Genomic DNA, 19,048 nt, shown 5'->3' with positions numbered 1-19,048 from the left:
TATTATTACAGAACATTGTAATGCATGACTATTTTATCATTTCGTAAAAAAACAGGTAGATTTGTTTCTCTAGTTCTAAGACTCATTCGTTAAGTATTATGTAACCACCAGCTCGCCAGAGGGCGTATTCACTGAAATGGAACAAAATAGCTGTGCCCATTATATCTAATAGCCACCACATTTAACCGTTTTATTAATTAAATATAATAATATACTTGTTGATATTGCATACCAGTCCAAAAGCCTTTCTTAAGCATTCCTTTAATGAATTAGCAAAGGATCTTAGATATAAAGATACATCCTTTCTATAACATGACAGCACTGGCTTTGATATACCTTCTGTGAATTTGATGCATCTTTCATGAAGTGTTGATTAGACTATAAATTATAACCCAACATAACCAGAAAGATGGACTAACATTTTGTTCCATCATGCAACTCCTCCACCACTGATAGAATTAAGGTACATCAAACTCGATATTTTAAAACACTTTCTGTGACTTCCATCTTGAACTTTGATCAACACCTTTGCAATATAGATGTACCGTAGCCACTTACCTGTGGTCAGCTGTTCTGGGAAATTGGTCTACCGGGACGAGGTACAATTAATCTTGGTTGGTGGCTGGTTACCACATTAACATGCCTCGGTTAGTTCTCCCTTTGATGGTGTAACCGTGTATACTTCACCTTCAACCTGGAGCAATTGCTACAAACTACTGGATTACGGACTCCGCAGAGGTAATGAGGTTCTGACACGAAACCTGTACACAAGGAGGTCCACTAATAACAGCATGTTCAAGTCTGTGACAGGACAGGTAATGTCCCATTGCACAAAACATGACCAGCTATCTCAAAGATTCATCAAATTAAGAGTCTATGCTGTAGATATAGAAATAGATTAAGCTAGCATTCAGTATATAACTGATTGATCAGAAATGGGCTGGGTGAGGGTGTGGGTGTCAGTGGGTACGTATCTCTTCTGATTTTAAACATTATAGTACATGTATTTAAGGACTGGTTTAGTGCCCTACAATGTTTGTTTGTTTTGTTTAACAACACCACTGGAGCACATTGATTTATTAATCATCGGCTATTGGATGTCAAACATATGGAGATTTTGATATAGTCATAGAGAGGAAACCCGCTACATTTTTCCATTAGTAGCAAGGGATCTTTTATATGGTTCATCCCACAGACAGAATAGCACATACGATGGCCTTTGATATACCAGTTGTGGTCCACTGGCTGGAACAAGAAATAGCCCAATGGAACAAGAAATAGCCCAATGGGCCAACCGATGGGGATCAATCCTAGACTAACCGCACACCAGGAAGGCACTTTACCATTGGGATACATCCTGCCCCTCTATAGTGCCCTACAAATGATGTATAATAATCATGGTACATATGCTGTTACATGTATGTCTATGAAAACATGCATTAAAAACAATCAATTGCTGATAGTAGTAGAAACCTAGGTGAGCCAACACGTTTTTCTTTACCATCTACTATACCAACAGACTTAGTTGAAAATGTGCCAAGGTGTAAACAAATATATGTGTACAATAATTAGCAAAGGAAACTGACAAAAAAGGATGGTTTGTATAACAATCAAATACAGGGTTCAAATTTTACCATGGCAACAACGGCAAATGCTGTGATTCCCCTCCTTACTTGTTGCTGTGCCCCGAAAATTGGATGTTGTCAACGATAAGTAAAATGTTGTGGTGTCCTACCTGGTTTACCCTTCCCATACATTCCATGTTGTATAATGTTAGAAACAGTAAAATTATCACTGATAATATGATAAAAGGCATCATTATTCAACAAACTGCATAGGCTAGAGCCCAAAGCACAACTAAGGTCTCTTTTCGCACCCTTGTTTTGGGTTCATACACAATAAATATAGTGTATCTTACTGTATTTTCACTTGAAATCCATATTTCGTAAAAAGGTACAATTTTTTAATCACAAGATTTTCTTCAAACACATTCAGATGCATTAGTAATGTTCAAACAAAATATTTTCAATAGCAAGTTTGCATTGGAATTTTTCCAGCGTTTTAAAATGGAAACGTCATGTACCCAGTGTATGGTTATTTTAAGGCGATTCAAAGTGACATCATTAGAATACTAACTTTATTCAAATTCAAAATTAGCTATATTATTACAATGCTTCACCACATTAAAATAAAAACTGGTCTACTAACCTTGACCCCTGTCAAATTTCTATAACAAGCGGACATTGTTTACAGGTTGGTATTTTGTTATTTTTCATAATTCTGGACAAAATATTAATTTTAAGTCTCAAAAGATAAAAGAAAAAAAAGGACCTTTTGTCAAATATATCATATCAAAAAATTACCGTTGGATATGTTTTATTTACTGTGTACGAAGCCAAAACAAGGGTGCAAAAAGTGACTGTCGTCGACCTTAGGTGAAGTCATTTTTGTCTGAGAAACTTGAAAGTAAGTTGCCTTCATCAAAGCAGTTTGCCTTTAGAGCCTATTAAAATTGCATTGGTGCCCTAATTTATTTTATTTAATCAAAGGCAACATGTGCCATGTTCCTCAAAAATTAAAACCCAACCCCTGCAGATAGATAGACGTAAACTTGTATATTAATGCAGAACAGGTGCTACTTTTATTGTTCAAACAGATGGCACACCTAACAGATATTGAAATTATTATATGACTGTCTGTTACACAATACATCCTGTATTGCATGTGTGCCAGAAGGTATGCAAATGAATCCAAGGGTAAGTTTTTACAGAATACACATTTTTAGATGCTGTCATTTTGCAACACAGATTATTTAAAGTAACAGACTAATTTTTAAGCACTGTGACATATTTTTCGCTTGTAGAGCCATTTTAACTGAAATCAGACATTACTAGATTTTATTGTTTAGATTATCCATTTTTCAGTTTCAATGTTACAGACACTTGTTTCAATCCAATGTAACATTATCCAAATGTATTACAGGTCTGTAGATTAACCAAACTTAAAAAGTCCATTTTCACGGGTAGACTATAGGGTTTGTGACAATAACTTGAAGAAAATAGATACTTAGCTGCATTCTAAGGATTTTTATAATTCATAACTTATACATATATATACATGTACAATTACCATCCTACAGGGCTTCTTAGATGGTAGCTACACCCCCATGGTTAATGATATTCAATGCTGGGCTAGTAAATAACTACTGTTGCCATGTCCAATGGTTAATGAATTGTTTTAAGCTCTCTTTATGTGACATATCCAATTATTACTATTATTTAGTAAAATTATATTAACTTAAAGTAAAGTAGGGCCAATGAATTTTGAATCGTGGATAGTAAATTAAAAAAAAAAATCACTGATCCCATGGCTATTAGATTTTATAAAAATTCTAGAAACCCTGTCTCTTCAGTAACAAATTACATATATATCTATATATCTATCTATATATATATCTATCTATATTATCTATATCTATCTCTATCTCTATAATATACTGTTCATGCATTGAACATAGTATATGTTCAGCAAATAGTTTAACCACCTGGTTTGGCATGAATCCCACATCCAGGTGAAAAACAGTGCAGTGGCAATGAACCAGTTGAAAGCAAACTGTGAGAATTCCCCCTAGTGTACAATGCCTTAGCACAGACCAGTACATATCTGTTGTATCTAACAGTCTAACGTGTGTTATCTAATCTTCCTACATCCAACAACAAAACTTTCCTCCTTGGGGAAGAGCTGGGGAGATCAATGAAGTGCAAGACAGGGGATTCATCATGTTTATTGCACAACCACAGACTGGCATGGCGCACAGTGACACAATAGTCAATCACAGCACACTGGAAGACGCTGTGACACCATCATTCAATCACAAGCTGCAGCCCTCGCTTCCAGCTAATGAAGCAGAGAGGGAGAAAAAAACATTTATCAGTGTATCATTCCATTAAACAATACTAGTGTATGTCCAGTCACCTAAAATAAACTTCCATCCATCCATTGTCCCATTAAACAATACTAACTGTATTTCCAGACTAAAATTAATCCATCCATTAAACAATACTAGTGTATGTCCATTCATCCACAATAAACTGAATCTGTTCGTCATTCCACTAAATGAAAGTAATATGTAACCAGTCACCTAAAATAAAATTAATCTATCCATCATTCCATAAAACAATACTAGTGTATGTCCAGTCAACCAAAATAAACTCAATCCATCCATTGTTCCATTAAGCAATATTAGTGTATGTCAGGTCACTTCAAAATAAAAACCCACATATCATTCCATTAAATAATATTAGAGTATTTCTAGTTACCTAAAACAAAAGTAATTCATCACGCCATTAACCAATACTAGTGTATATCCAGTAATCTAAAATGAACTGAATTCACTCATTGATCCATTAAACAATTCTAGTCACCTAAAATGAAAATCTACATACATATATTATTCCATTAACAATACTAGAGCATTTCCAGTCACCTAAAATAACCTAAAATAAACTGAATTCACTCATTGTCCCATTAAACAATAGTGTATGTCAGGTCACCCACATTAAACTGAATTCATTAATCATTTTAAAAACAATTCTAGTGTATGTCCAGTCACCTGAAATGAAAATCCACATATATGTATTATTTCATTAAATAATATTAGAGTATTCTCAGTCACTTAAAGTAAACTGAATCCATACATTGACCCATTAAACAATACTAGTGTATGTCAAGTCACTTAAAATGAAAATCCACATATATCATTCCAGTAAATAATATTTGAGTATTTCTAGTTACCTAAAATGAACTTAATCCATCCATCCATCAATCTACTAAAAAACTGTAGTATAATGTGTCCAGTCATCTAAAATAATCCATCTATTATGCACTAGATAATACCAGTGTATGTCCAGTCACCTGAACTAAACGTAATCCATTAGTCAGGCACCTGTAATAAATTTAAGACTTATTCATTACAGTCATAAAGTTAGCCATTTAACAGTCTAGTTTCCTGAAAGCCAGACAATACATATAATTATAAGCAGAAAATGATGATCGAGTCTTTATTTTATTGCTTTTTGTGTCATTAAGACAAACTGAATTTTTATCAGTTAGTTAACATAAAAGTAGAGGGAATAATTTAACAGCACTGTTACTGTTAAACTAATGATTACATATAATTCAAAATCAGAACTGGTAATGGGTATTTTGTAAAAAAAAAAAAAAAATTCATTTGTATAGAATACTGTTTTTTCTCTCCAAATTATCCTAAAATAAACATTGGACGTCATACAACCATAATAAAAATGTGTTAAGTGTGTTGTTAAATAAACAGGTCCTTTATGATGGACATAGAACACTGTGAAACGAACAGGTCCTTTATGATGGACATAGAACACTGTGAAATTAACAGGTCCTTTATGATGGACATAGAACACTGTGAAATTAACAGGTCCTTTATGATGGACATAGAACACTGTGAAATGAACAGGTCCTTTATGATGGACATAGAACACTGTGAAATGAACAGGTCCTTTATGATGATGGACATAGAACAGGTCTGTGAATAGAACACTGTGAAACAGGTCCTTTATGATGGACATAGAACACTGTGAAATGAACAGGTCCTTTATGATGGACATAGAACACTGTGAAACGAACAGGTCCTTTATGATGGACATAGAACACTGTGAAACGAACAGGTCCTTTATGATGGACATAGAACACTGTGAAACGAACAGGTCCTTTATGATGGACATAGAACACTGTGAAACGAACAGGTCCTTTATGATGGACATAGAACACTGTGAAACGAACAGGTCCTTTATGATGGACATAGATCACAGTAAAACGAACAGATCCTTTATGATGGACATAGAACACTGTGAAATGAACAGGTCCTTATGATGGACATAGATCACAGTGAAACGAACAGATCCTTTATGATGGACATAGAACACTGTGAAATGAACAGGTCCATTATAATGGACATAGAACACTGTGAAATGAACAGGTCTTTTATGATGGACATAGATCACAGTGAAATGAACAGGTCCTTTATGATGGACATAGAACACTGTGAAATGAACAGGTCCTTTATGATGGACATAGATCACAGTGAAACGAACAGGTCCTTTATGATGGACATAGAACACTGTGAAATGAACAGGTCCTTTATGATGGACATAGAACACTGTGAAATGAACAGGTCCTTTATGATGGACATAGAACACTGTGAAATGAACAGGTCTTTTATGATGGACATAGATCACAGTGAAATGAACAGGTCCTTTATGATGGACATAGAACACTGTGAAATGAACAGGTCCTTTATGATGGACATAGATCACAGTGAAACGAACAGGTCCTTTATGATGGACATAGAACACTGTGAAATGAACAGGTCCTTTATGATGGACATAGAACACTGTGAAATGAACAGGTCCTTTATGATGGACATAGAACACTGTGAAATGAACAGGTCCTTTATGATGGACATAGAACACTGTGAAATGAACAGGTCCTTATGATGGACATAGATCACTGTGAAATGAACAGGTCCTTATGATGGACATAGAACACTGTGAAATGAACAGGTCCTTTATGATGGACATAGATCACAGTGAAATGAACAGGTCCTTTATGATGGACATAGAACACTGTGAAATGAACAGGTCCTTTATGATGGACATAGAACACTGTGAAATGAACAGGTCCTTTATGATGGACATAGAACACTGTGAAATGAACAGGTCCTTTATGATGGACATAGAACACGGTGAAACGAACAGGTCCTTTATGATGGACATAGATCACAGTGAAACGAACAGGTCCTTTATGATGGACATAGATCACAGTGAAACGAACAGGTCCTTTATGATGGACATAGATCACAGTGAAATGAACAGGTCCTTATGATGGACATAGATCACAGTGAAACGAACAGGTCCTTATGATGGACATAGATCACAGTGAAACGAACAGGTCCTTTATGATGGACATAGAACACTGTGAAACGAACAGGTCCTTTATGATGGACATAGATCACAGTGAAACGAACAGGTCCTTTATGATGAACATAGATCACAGTGAAATGAACAGGTCCTTATGATGGACATAGATCACAGTGAAACGAACAGGTCCTTATGATGGACATAGATCACAGTGAAACGAACAGGTCCTTTATGATGGACATAGAACACTGTGAAACGAACAGGTCCTTTATGATGGACATAGATCACAGTGAAACGAACAGGTCCTTTATGATGGACATAGATCACAGTGAAATGAACAGGTCCTTTATGATGGACATAGAACACTATGAAATGAACAGGTCCTTTATGATAGACATAGAACACTGTGAAATGAACAGGTCCTTATGATGGACATAGATCACAGTGAAATGAACAGGTCCTTTATGATGGACATAGAACACTGTGAAATGAACAGGTCCTTTATGGACAGATCACAGTGAAACGAACAGGTCCTTTATGATGGACATAGAACACTGTGAAACGAACAGGTCCTTTATGATGGACATAGATCACAGTGAAACGAACAGGTCCATTATGATGGACATAGATCACAGTGAAATGAACAGGTCCTTTATGATGGACATAGAACACTGTGAAATGAACAGGTCTTTTATGATGGACATAGATCACAGTGAAATGAACAGGTCCTTTATGATGGACATAGAACACTGTGAAATGAACAGGTCCTTTATGATGGACATAGATCACAGTGAAACGAACAGGTCCTTTATGATGGACATAGAACACTGTGAAATGAACAGGTCCTTTATGATGGACATAGAACACTGTGAAATGAACAGGTCCTTTATGATGGACATAGAACACTGTGAAATGAACAGGTCCTTTATGATGGACATAGAACACTGTGAAATGAACAGGTCCTTATGATGGACATAGATCACTGTGAAATGAACAGGTCCTTATGATGGACATAGAACACTGTGAAATGAACAGGTCCTTTATGATGGACATAGAACACTGTGAAATGAACAGGTCCTTTATGATGGACATAGATCACAGTGAAATGAACAGGTCCTTTATGATGGACATAGAACACTGTGAAATGAACAGGTCCTTTATGATGGACATAGAACACTGTGAAATGAACAGGTCCTTTATGATGGACATAGAACACTGTGAAATGAACAGGTTCTTATGATGGACATAGATCACGGTGAAACGAACAGGTCCTTTATGATGGACATAGATCACAGTGAAACGAACAGGTCCTTTATGATGGACATAGATCACAGTGAAACGAACAGGTCCTTTATGATGGACATAGATCACAGTGAAATGAACAGGTCCTTATGATGGACATAGATCACAGTGAAACGAACAGGTCCTTATGATGGACATAGATCACAGTGAAACGAACAGGTCCTTTATGATGGACATAGAACACTGTGAAACGAACAGGTCCTTTATGATGGACATAGATCACAGTGAAACGAACAGGTCCTTTATGATGAACATAGATCACAGTGAAATGAACAGGTCCTTATGATGGACATAGATCACAGTGAAACGAACAGGTCCTTATGATGGACATAGATCACAGTGAAACGAACAGGTCCTTTATGATGGACATAGAACACTGTGAAACGAACAGGTCCTTTATGATGGACATAGATCACAGTGAAACGAACAGGTCCTTTATGATGGACATAGATCACAGTGAAATGAACAGGTCCTTTATGATGGACATAGAACACTATGAAATGAACAGGTCCTTTATGATAGACATAGAACACTGTGAAATGAACAGGTCCTTATGATGGACATAGATCACAGTGAAATGAACAGGTCCTTTATGATGGACATAGAACACTGTGAAATGAACAGGTCCTTTATGATGGACATAGATCACAGTGAAACGAACAGGTCCTTTATGATGGACATAGAACACTGTGAAACGAACAGGTCCTTTATGATGGACATAGATCACAGTGAAACGAACAGGTCCATTATGATGGACATAGATCACAGTGAAATGAACAGGTCCTTTATGATGGACATAGATCACAGTGAAACGAACAGGTCCTTTATGATGAACATAGAACACTGTGAAGTGAACAGGTCCTTTATGATGAACTTAGAACACTGTGAAGTGAAAAGGTCCTTTATGATGAACCTAGAACACTGAAATGAACAGGTCCTTTATGATGAACCTAGAACACTGTGAAATGAACAGGTCCTTTATGTTCAGTTGTTATTGCTATCACATTTGCAAGGTTGTTATGAAATACACAATAACATTTTTTTTTTTATATTTATTGCCTACCAGAATGCACCTAGCTAATCAAAATCAGTTAAATGTTGTTGTTTTTTCTTGTCATATCCTGTTTACTATTACAAATCTGACTAGTGCATTTTCAATGGACTTGAGTATAGAACATCATGACATGAACAGATCCATCATAACGAACGTACATATATATATATATATATATATATATATATATATATATATATATATAGATTCACATAATTTGATAACAGTAAAACCTGGTTTATGTTACGTTTCATGTTTTTGTGTAATTTCCGACTCTTAAAAAACCCACCACATCAACCATTGTGGCATTGCACATAATTAACAGCGATTAGAAAGATAATATTCACACCCAGTGGCCCATTAGATCAATAGGAAGAATTGATTAGTTCTGTCACAGATTACAGAACACAGAGGAGTCGTATCACTCAACAGAAACCTGGTGGATTAGATGGAAGGTCTCTTACACCTGGGGAATCCAGCTAAAGCCATCCCTGCACCATCACATTGCTATATGTATAATTCCATAACAAGATAATTCCCCCCTATAAATACACAAGAGAATTTACTGATGGTGTATTTGTTCTTCAGTAACAAGCAGGTCTCCGGGGACATCTGTTCCTTGATAATGGCGAAAGCAAGAGGAGTCGGGATCTCAGACAAAAGGTTTTGGGCAGTAATTGTTACAGTGAACTCCCAGAGGTGGCAGGACGAAGAGTGCAGAGATCAGTATCAGATGATGATTATTACTTCCCTCCCCTAGTGCCTCCCCCACAAGCCGGTATGAAAATAAAGAGTACAGAGACAACTATCAGATTATTATTACTTCCCTCCCCCAGTGCACCCCCCCCCAACCAACCAGTATGAACATAAAGAGTGAACAACTATCAGAAGAGTATGAACAGAGTACAGAGACAACTATCAGATTATTATTACTTCCCTCCCCCAGTGCACCCCCCCAACCAACCGGTATGAACATAAAGAGTACAGAGACAACTATCAGATTATTACTTCCCTCCCCCAGTGCACCCCCCCAACCAACCAGTATGAACAAAGGAGTACAGAGACAACTATCAGATTATTATTACTTCCCTCCCCCAGTGCACCCCCCCCCCAACCAACCGGTATGAACATAAGGAGTACAGAGACAAGTATCAGATTATTACTACTTCCCTCCCCCAGTGCCCCATCCCCCACCCCTCACCAGTATCAACATAAAGTATCAGATGAGTATTACTTCCCTGCCCCAGTGCCCCCCCCCCCCCCCCCACCAACCGGTATGAACATAAAGAGTACAGACAAGTATCAGATTATTATTACTTCCTTCCCCCAGTGCCCCATCACCCACCCCTCACCAGTATCAACATAAAGAGTATAGACAAGTATCATATAAGTATTACTTCCCTCCCCCAGTGCACCCATCCCCCCATACCAGTATCAACATACAGAGTGCAGACAAGTATCAGATTATTATTACTCCCCTCCCCCAGTGCCCCATCCCCCGCTCACCAGTATCAGCATAAAGGGTGCAGACAAGTATCACTTCCCTCCCCCAGTGCCCCATCCCCCCTCATCAGTATCAACATACAGTGCAGACAAATATCAGGTGAGTATTACTTCTCTCCCCCAGTGTCCCCCCCCCCCCAACCCACAAGAATGGATATAAAGAGTGCAGAGGCAACTATCAGATGATTATTACCCCCAGCAACTTGCAATGCACCCCTCCCCTCCACACTGACCAGTAGGAACATGAGTATAGAAATGATTATCAGACGAGTACTTTAAGGAGAGCAAAAACTCTATCTTTCAATTGTTCCCCTGAGACTAGTTCAAAAAGTTTGTTTTGTTTAATGACACCACTAGAGCATATTGATTTTTATTGATCATCGGCTACTGGATGTCAAACATTTGTTAATTCAGACACGTAGTCATCAGAGAAAACCCAATACATTTTTCCTAATGCAGCAAAAGATCTCTTATATATGCATTTTCACATCGACAGGAAAGCACATGCCATGGCCTTTGACCCGTTGGTACAACATGAGTGCAGAGACAAGTATCTGATGATTATTACCACCTCCAACCTCCAATGCACACACATACAGACCAGTAGAAAGATGGGTGAAATTATCATGAGATGAGTACAGACCTCACTCTTTAAGAAGCGGTATAACTCTGGTTCCCTATCAAAATTTGTTTTGTTTAACGACACCACTCACTCCCCTGAGACCAGTTCAAGGACAGTAATCTTAGCTCTCATTAGCAAATAGCATGTACATTAAAACAAATAGTACTACAAAAGGATTAAATATCAATACTCAATACGGTATCACCGTATATGGCTCCTCATAATTGTTTTTCCATTCATGATACAGTCAGGAGTATCTAACCCCTCCCCCCACAACATCCACATCGAGATAAGGTCAACAAATAACAAAAATGCAGAGATGGGAATAATTTGTTTGGCAATGTGTTGATCTGTCAAGGCACATTCTAAAGTTTGGTATAATATATAAAAGTAATATTTCAACTCAAACCTCCAAATAAAAAACAAAGATTTCAACTGAAATCACCATGTATTAAAAATATGTTATAACAACTCCAACTAAAACCACCACACTAAAAACTGTGAACCAGAGGCAATGAGCAACAAATCAAGACTACAAAGCCAGAAAAAGGGTTTTATATAAAGGAGGCAGCAGGCGTGGGTGGCGACAGGTTGTCAACATATGTTTAAAGACTATTGAATTTATAAGATCATTCTTGGGGAGGCTAGAACCTGGGTCAATTACCCTTGCCATTGTACTCTCTAAAATACAACTCGATATTTCATTAATGAAACACTGACATATATTTGGTATATAGCATAGTATATCTGGAGTACAATATACATATATGTCATATTTGAAGTATACATACATACACACACACACACACATATATATATGTCAATGTTTTCTATTAAAACCAAGGAGAATGAGCAACAAATCAAGACACTATATAGAGAAAATGTTTTATTTTAAAGGAGGCAGCAGGCGTGGGTGGGGAGAGGAGGTGGTCACATTTTTAAAGACTATTGAGTTTATCAGCTCACTACTTTGGCAGTCTGGAACCTGGGTCAATTACCCTTGCTATTATGCTCTGTAAAATACAACTCGATATTTCATTAGTGAAACACTGACATCCATTGTTGATGACCCCACCGTGGAAATGTCTGCAGTGATCGTCATACATGCCATAGACAGAGAGACAAAAAGCGAGTTGTAATTGAATACCCATGGAAAACTAATCAGGAATTTGCTCACGTACAACATGAAGCAGTGAGTAGTGAAATGCCAGTTGAGGACCTGGCGAGTCATCTCTTTGATTAAGTCAATGATGAAACCTGCTTCACTTTCGGATAAGTCTTCCTTCGATTGCTAAATACAGTTCATTCATCTTGTACAGCAAACTGCTCATGTAGGGTGCAGTGTGCATTAGAATGCCTAATGGTGCTAGATGCTACATTCAGTGTGTTTTAGAATTACTAGTCTTGGCAAATGGTGCTAGAAAAGCTAAGGTTAAAGTTTGTTTTGTTTAATGACTCCACTAAAGCACATTGATTTATTACTCTTCCGCTATTGGATGTCAAACATTTGATAAATCTGACATATAGTCTTAGAGAGGAAACCCACTAAATTGTGTCATTCGAAACAATAGATCTTTTTATGCACCAACCCTCAGGCAGGATGGCACATACCACAACCTTTGATATATCAGTTGTGGTGCACTGGCTGGAATGAGAAATAGCCCAGTGGTCCAAATAATGGGGATAAATCCTAGACCAACAGCACATCAGGCAAGCACTTTACCACTAGGTTATTTCGTATTTCGTGCCCCATGAAACCCCTTAAAACCGGACTCTATGCAGAACAAGAATTCCCTCAAAACCGGATGACTTCCACAACCCCCCTTTTAAATACTAGTATCAGTACAGAACTGAACCTCTCCAAACCTGATAGCCCTTAAAACTAGACTTTTATCTCGGTCACATAGGTGTTCGTTTTAGAGGGATTCAACTGTATATGTGCTGTGGTGTCGTTAAACCTCCATTCGTTCATTCATTCATCTGTATATGATATTCTATCATGAACTGCTAACCATAGGTCACCCAATATAACAAATGCAGTGAAAGAAGGCTGCATTCAGTGTACTAGAATGACTGAAGTCTCAATTAATGGTATTACACGATATACTCGATTGGATTGTTAAACACAGTTCCCTTGTGTTTAACAAAATGCAGTGATGGCAGTGCATATTAGAATTGCTAGAATCTCGGCTAATGGAATACTATGGGATTTAAACCAGTGTTGAAGCAAGGATTTGTTGTAACATTACCCACCTATTAGCAGAGAGTCGAAACAAACTTTTTAAAACCCCAGCCAGATTAGTTTGTATATTATTAGTTATTGATAAAAAAAAAAAGCAATTATGTTGAGGTAATTTTTACATCCGTAAAAGGGAAAGTAACATTAGTTTAACGACACAGGTCTCAGGACATTCAAAACTATGGATATTACATTTTGTTGACTAATAATATATTACAGTATAAACTGTCCTGTATTAGGCAGTCGCCTTAAATTTGGGCAAAATGAAAAGACCTGAAACCTTTTTACCATGTATTTTCATCATTCTATCCACAATATTAGTTGTAACCCATGTAAAAATGTGTAAAGATTCATTTGCAACTGCATATAGCTATTTGACAGTATAATACTAATATCAATAAATGATGTTATTCAGATTCAGGCATTTTCATTTAATCTGGGCAAAAATAAGCCTCCCCCTCCTTCCCCACACACAAACAAAAATAGGAGCCTGTACACCTACGCTTTGGTGGCTGCTAAAGCCAGGTTTGACAGCACACAGTAGTATCAGTTCAGTGTGAAATGTTGATAAATGTTAACGGCCCCTAGCACCGTGTCACCTATGAAGTACTAATTACTAACACTTGAGGTAGGGCCACTTGACCTTGATTCCAATGAAATCACAACTAATTCTGACTTATGACACATTAACGACCATCACAAATAAGTAATTAAGAGTAGACACTTCATTTCAACTTATTTTCATGCTTATATCCAATTAAGGTTAAAGCATGCTGTCCTGGGCACACACCTCGGCTATCTGAGCTGTCTGTCCAGGGCAATGGGTTAGTTGTTAGTTGGTTAGTGGTTAAAAAGAGAGAAGAGGGTGTAGTGACCTTATACCTACCCAATGAGTCCTCAAGAAATCGCTGTGGGTTGGAGCCGGTACTGGGCTGTGAACCCTGTACTTACCAGCCTATAGTATGATGGCTTAACCACTGCGCCACTAAGGCAGGTGAGTAGACATTGGCTACTATTTGCAGATAAGTAATTAACAAAACACACACAGTTCTGACACTGCAGATAACAGTACTTTGGATCAACAAGGTGTGAAATTGGGGGTGGGGGTGGGGAGAGAAGTCTGAAATGTGCACACAAACTCCTTTGGCAACCTATTTTTGAGGAAGCAGTCCTTTGTTCCAAAATTAAATAATACTATATAGTTCAACATACCATAAAATAGGCATCTCACCAATGTAAATATCACTGTAATGGTGTGAACTCACAGTATATAACATATATTTAATTAGAAGGAACTCTCACTGCTATAACTTGTTTATTCATTATAAGTATATTATTAACTTGTTGTATACACTAATAGCTTCCTATATAACAAGTAGGAATTAATAACAGGAAAAGCCACAACACAAAAGAAAAATATGCCCACAGTTTCACCCATCAACCATAAACCAAAGAAAGCATAATAAAAGTAACCTATTAAAACGATACATGAACTGAATGATAGTGTACATATTTCTTTTTCCTCAAAAATATCCTGCTTATAAGCCTGACACAACATTTACAAAGCACCAAGAAATAAAACCCATGGCATGATGTTAACTATCTATTTTAGATTTTCATCAAGTTCTATTTTCACATGTTATTCAATACAATTAGATTAAATCCACAACACACACAAAAAATACACATGTATGAATGGGTATGATGGGACATTCATGTAAAACAGGTCTGCATTGTGATCGACTGTCCTAATAAAGATACCTAACACTTAAAAGGTACCACAAAAGTACAGTCCATGGCATGGAGTCAGCTAACCACCACTAATAGCCGATAGAGAACGATTTATGGTCCGGTTTTTGACAGAGCTGCCACCAAACCATGTGGTTAGACAAAAATGCCATTCAGGAGAGAACACAAAGCCCATCCTATGCCATGGCTTGGCTTGCGAATGTAATTAGAGCAAAAAGCTGTACCTGTGTACAATGACACACATTGTAACAACTTGAATAACAGTTCCGTGATGTTAAGGTGGGTGGGGGAAGACGCAGCATTACGTACATTCTATGTTACGACGTAGAATATTTATTGCAGAAATCTTAGAAAATTAATAGAAATTAAGAAAAAAAGAAAAAAGTTTGTTTTGTTTAACGACACCACTAGAGCACATTGATTTATTAATCATCGGCTATTGGATGTCAAACGTGGTCATTTTGACAGTCATAGAGGAAACCTACTACATTTTTCTATTAGTAGCAATGGATCTTTTATATGCACCATCGCAAACAGGATAGCACATACCACAGCCTTTGATATACCAGTCGTGGTGCACTGGCTGTGACTAGAAATTACCCAGTGGGCCCACTGACGGGGATCGATCCCAGACCGACGGTACATCAAGCGAGCACTTTGCCACTGGACCAGCACTTTGCCACTGGACTATGTCCCGCCCCAAGAACGTATGAGTGCAGTATCAGTTGGCTAACAGACGTGTCAGTGTCAGTTCACTGAGAAGAAAAAGACAAACACACCATGTAATATTTTACCTGCTATAAGGCTGTTAGGTACAGGTGTCGCAGTCTGGTACCGGCTCCCACCCAGAGCGAGTTTTAAAGACCACTACACCCTCTTCTCTCTCACTAACAACTAACCACAAACAGTAACTCAACTGTCCTGGACAGTCAGCCCATATAGCCGAGGTGTGTGCCATAACAGTGTGCTTGAACCTTAATTGGATATAAGCGCAAAAATAAGTTGAAATATATAAAAACTCTTGACTTAGGTGATCGTGGACTGAACATCGATAAATGACAATTACAACCAAACGCATTAGCATGAGGTTGTGAATGTAACATTTATCTATGTTCAATAAACATTACACATTCCCCATGATTAAAAGAGTATTACAAAAGTATATTACAGGTTATCTACTGCCAGTGCTAAATAATTTAGGGACCAACAGTCTCCAGAGCAAACTGGCATGGAGATGAAATGTCAGGCATTCAATATTTTCTTACTTAAGGCCATTTTTAATTTATAATGTTGGCATTAATGATAATTTTTGATAGTAATGTATATTTTAAAAGTATAATACACATATATTGATATACATAACCCATCAGGCTAGAAGAAATTACTCTTAGTTAATGTAGTATTTTCCCTAGAAATTTGGCAAGGCATGGCAGACAAAAGATTTGGGGGGACATTTTTAGGGTACCTTTTTTTGCATTAAAGGGACATACCCTAGTTTCAACCCGTGAAAATTAACGCTAAGTTTAGTTAATCTACAAACCTGTAACACATTTGGATAAAGTTACAATTGCGTGAAACATGAGTCTGTGACTGTGAAAAGGTGAAATACCCTCTAAAACAGACTAAAATTCCACTCCATAATTATTACTTCTCAGACGCACGTGCTTTTTTAAAAATATGAGAAATGATATTAAAAACACCAGGATGACCAAAAACACTTCGAATGTATGGAAATTGATAATCTAAACAATAAAATCTAAGTAAAGTATGATTTAAGTTATCAAAAATGGATATACTAGTCAAAAATATGCCTTAGTGTTTAAAAACTAGGGTATGTCCCTTAAAATACATTTTAGTTTTTTTAAATAAACATAAATATAATTAATGTTTTTGCTTTAATAAATGAATGGCAAAATATATAACAGATATTTTTATTAATTAATAATAAAAACTTTTAGTGTTTCATCAAGGCAATTTTAGAATTACTGAAAAAGGCTTGTTTAATCTCAGGGCAGCATGATGCTGATTAAGGCAAGATGGTGCTAGACTATTGAGGCATGGTGCTGCACCATGCTAAAACAAGCTAGGGAAAACTATAATGCCCTCCCTTCCCCCCCCCCCCCCCCCCCCACCAATTATGAAGGTTGTAATTTTTCTTATTTAAAGAGACAGTCCTGAGTTTACAACTATTATAAAATGTTTCCAACCAATAGAGCCTTTTCGATTATGTAACATACAAATTAAATAAATGTTCTTATTTAAAATGTCAGTGTAGACAATTTACAAGGTGTTTGTGGTCCGAATGCTTGTAGTAGTCCAAACTGGATTTTACCTCCCAATAATTTCATAGGTACGAAAAAGATAAAGTGCTACAAACATTAGTATACGACAGCAAACACATTCGATATACAGACATTAGTATTCTAAACAAGAAAATGTATCTAGTACTGTATGATATAGTAGTTGCTAACAAGGCTCTGTTATCACAAACATCTTAAAATTAATGGCTGCAAACTCAGGAGTCCCTTTAACAATAATAATAATAAATTAATAATTACTATTTAATAAATATATATTTTATAACATGGTCAAACACTGTCACCTGTGGAGAGTTAACAAGAAGCAATATTCAGGAAGTACGCGGCAAAATACAAGTAAATAAACTTCGCATTCACTTACTGACCTCCAAGGACTGCTCAAGACTTCACAGACTCGAGAAAGTTAGTCGATGTCAATACACTCTGCAATATCCAGAGAAATACACGATGTTTTCTGTCTTCTCAGTCAATACACAACATCAAAAGAACTCAAACTTCGCCGACCTTTCAAGTCGGGTATATAGAATAACTACCTACAATTAGAACTAAGTTGCACAAAGTTGGACTCGCCAAAAGTATGTAATACTTTCCACTAACGTAATAACTCGGCTTACTCTAGTGACTGAGAGAACTACACAATGCGCATGCCCGATGACACCGGAAGCAGCATGATAGCGGCGGGATGTTGACTTTCTTTGTTTGACAGACTGTTATCGTCTGATTCATGAGGTTTGTTTTCTTGCGCAAGTTCCTCGAAATAACCAGTAGCTGCTTTGACATTTTCACAAAAACTGCTTTTCATACAAACAAATCGTTATGTGCATTTAGAATATTATGAATGGTATCGAGAACTTCAAAGACGGTGCCGCAAAGTTTATTTTTAGAAGCAAAATCGTTCACAGGTGTATAGTCCACACAAAAATTGAGATTTAAAAGTAATATGTGTTTGTTTTATTCAACGTTCATCAAAATAATAAGGATAGAAAGTAACCTATTTGTTCAAATGTTTAATGAACGAGCAAGTCGTACTTATTTTCCCCACTGACAGGTTTTTGTTTTAAATAAGTTAGACAGATTATGGTGCATTAATGATTAAATAAATGAAATATATTTCTTTTTGATTAGGATTTAGTTATGTTGGATGATTCTCCCCACCCAGTCAGTTTACCAAGAGGTCTGTTTGACCATATCATCTTATCTCATCATCTTATCTCACTAAAACATTTGACTTTCCCTGGTGGATGTAGCTCAGTGGAAAAGCACCCCCTCCCCCACCATACGATACTAGTTTACCCCCAAGGAGCGGTACAT

General features: G+C 36.9%; 1 protein-coding gene across 4 annotated transcripts in view; it reads right to left on the bottom strand.

The window, feature by feature from the left end:
* The window catches only part of LOC121369165 (plexin-A4-like), a 250,532-nt gene extending 232,222 nt beyond the window's left edge, over positions 1–18,310 (bottom strand). For 3 of the 4 annotated variants that reach the window (XM_041494064.1, XM_041494067.1, XM_041494068.1), the window contains exon 1: positions 18,099–18,310. The gene's annotated coding sequence lies outside the window, so the exon portion shown is untranslated. The remainder of the gene's footprint in view (positions 1–18,098) is intronic. The other variant, XM_041494065.1, reaches the window with a different exon arrangement.
* Between the last annotated feature and the right edge of the window lie 738 nt (positions 18,311–19,048).

The sequence above is a fragment of the Gigantopelta aegis genome, chromosome 3 (assembly GCF_016097555.1).
Source record: "Gigantopelta aegis isolate Gae_Host chromosome 3, Gae_host_genome, whole genome shotgun sequence".
NCBI lineage: Eukaryota > Metazoa > Mollusca > Gastropoda > Neomphalida > Peltospiridae > Gigantopelta > Gigantopelta aegis.
This window is presented reverse-complemented; position numbering and strand designations above follow the sequence as displayed.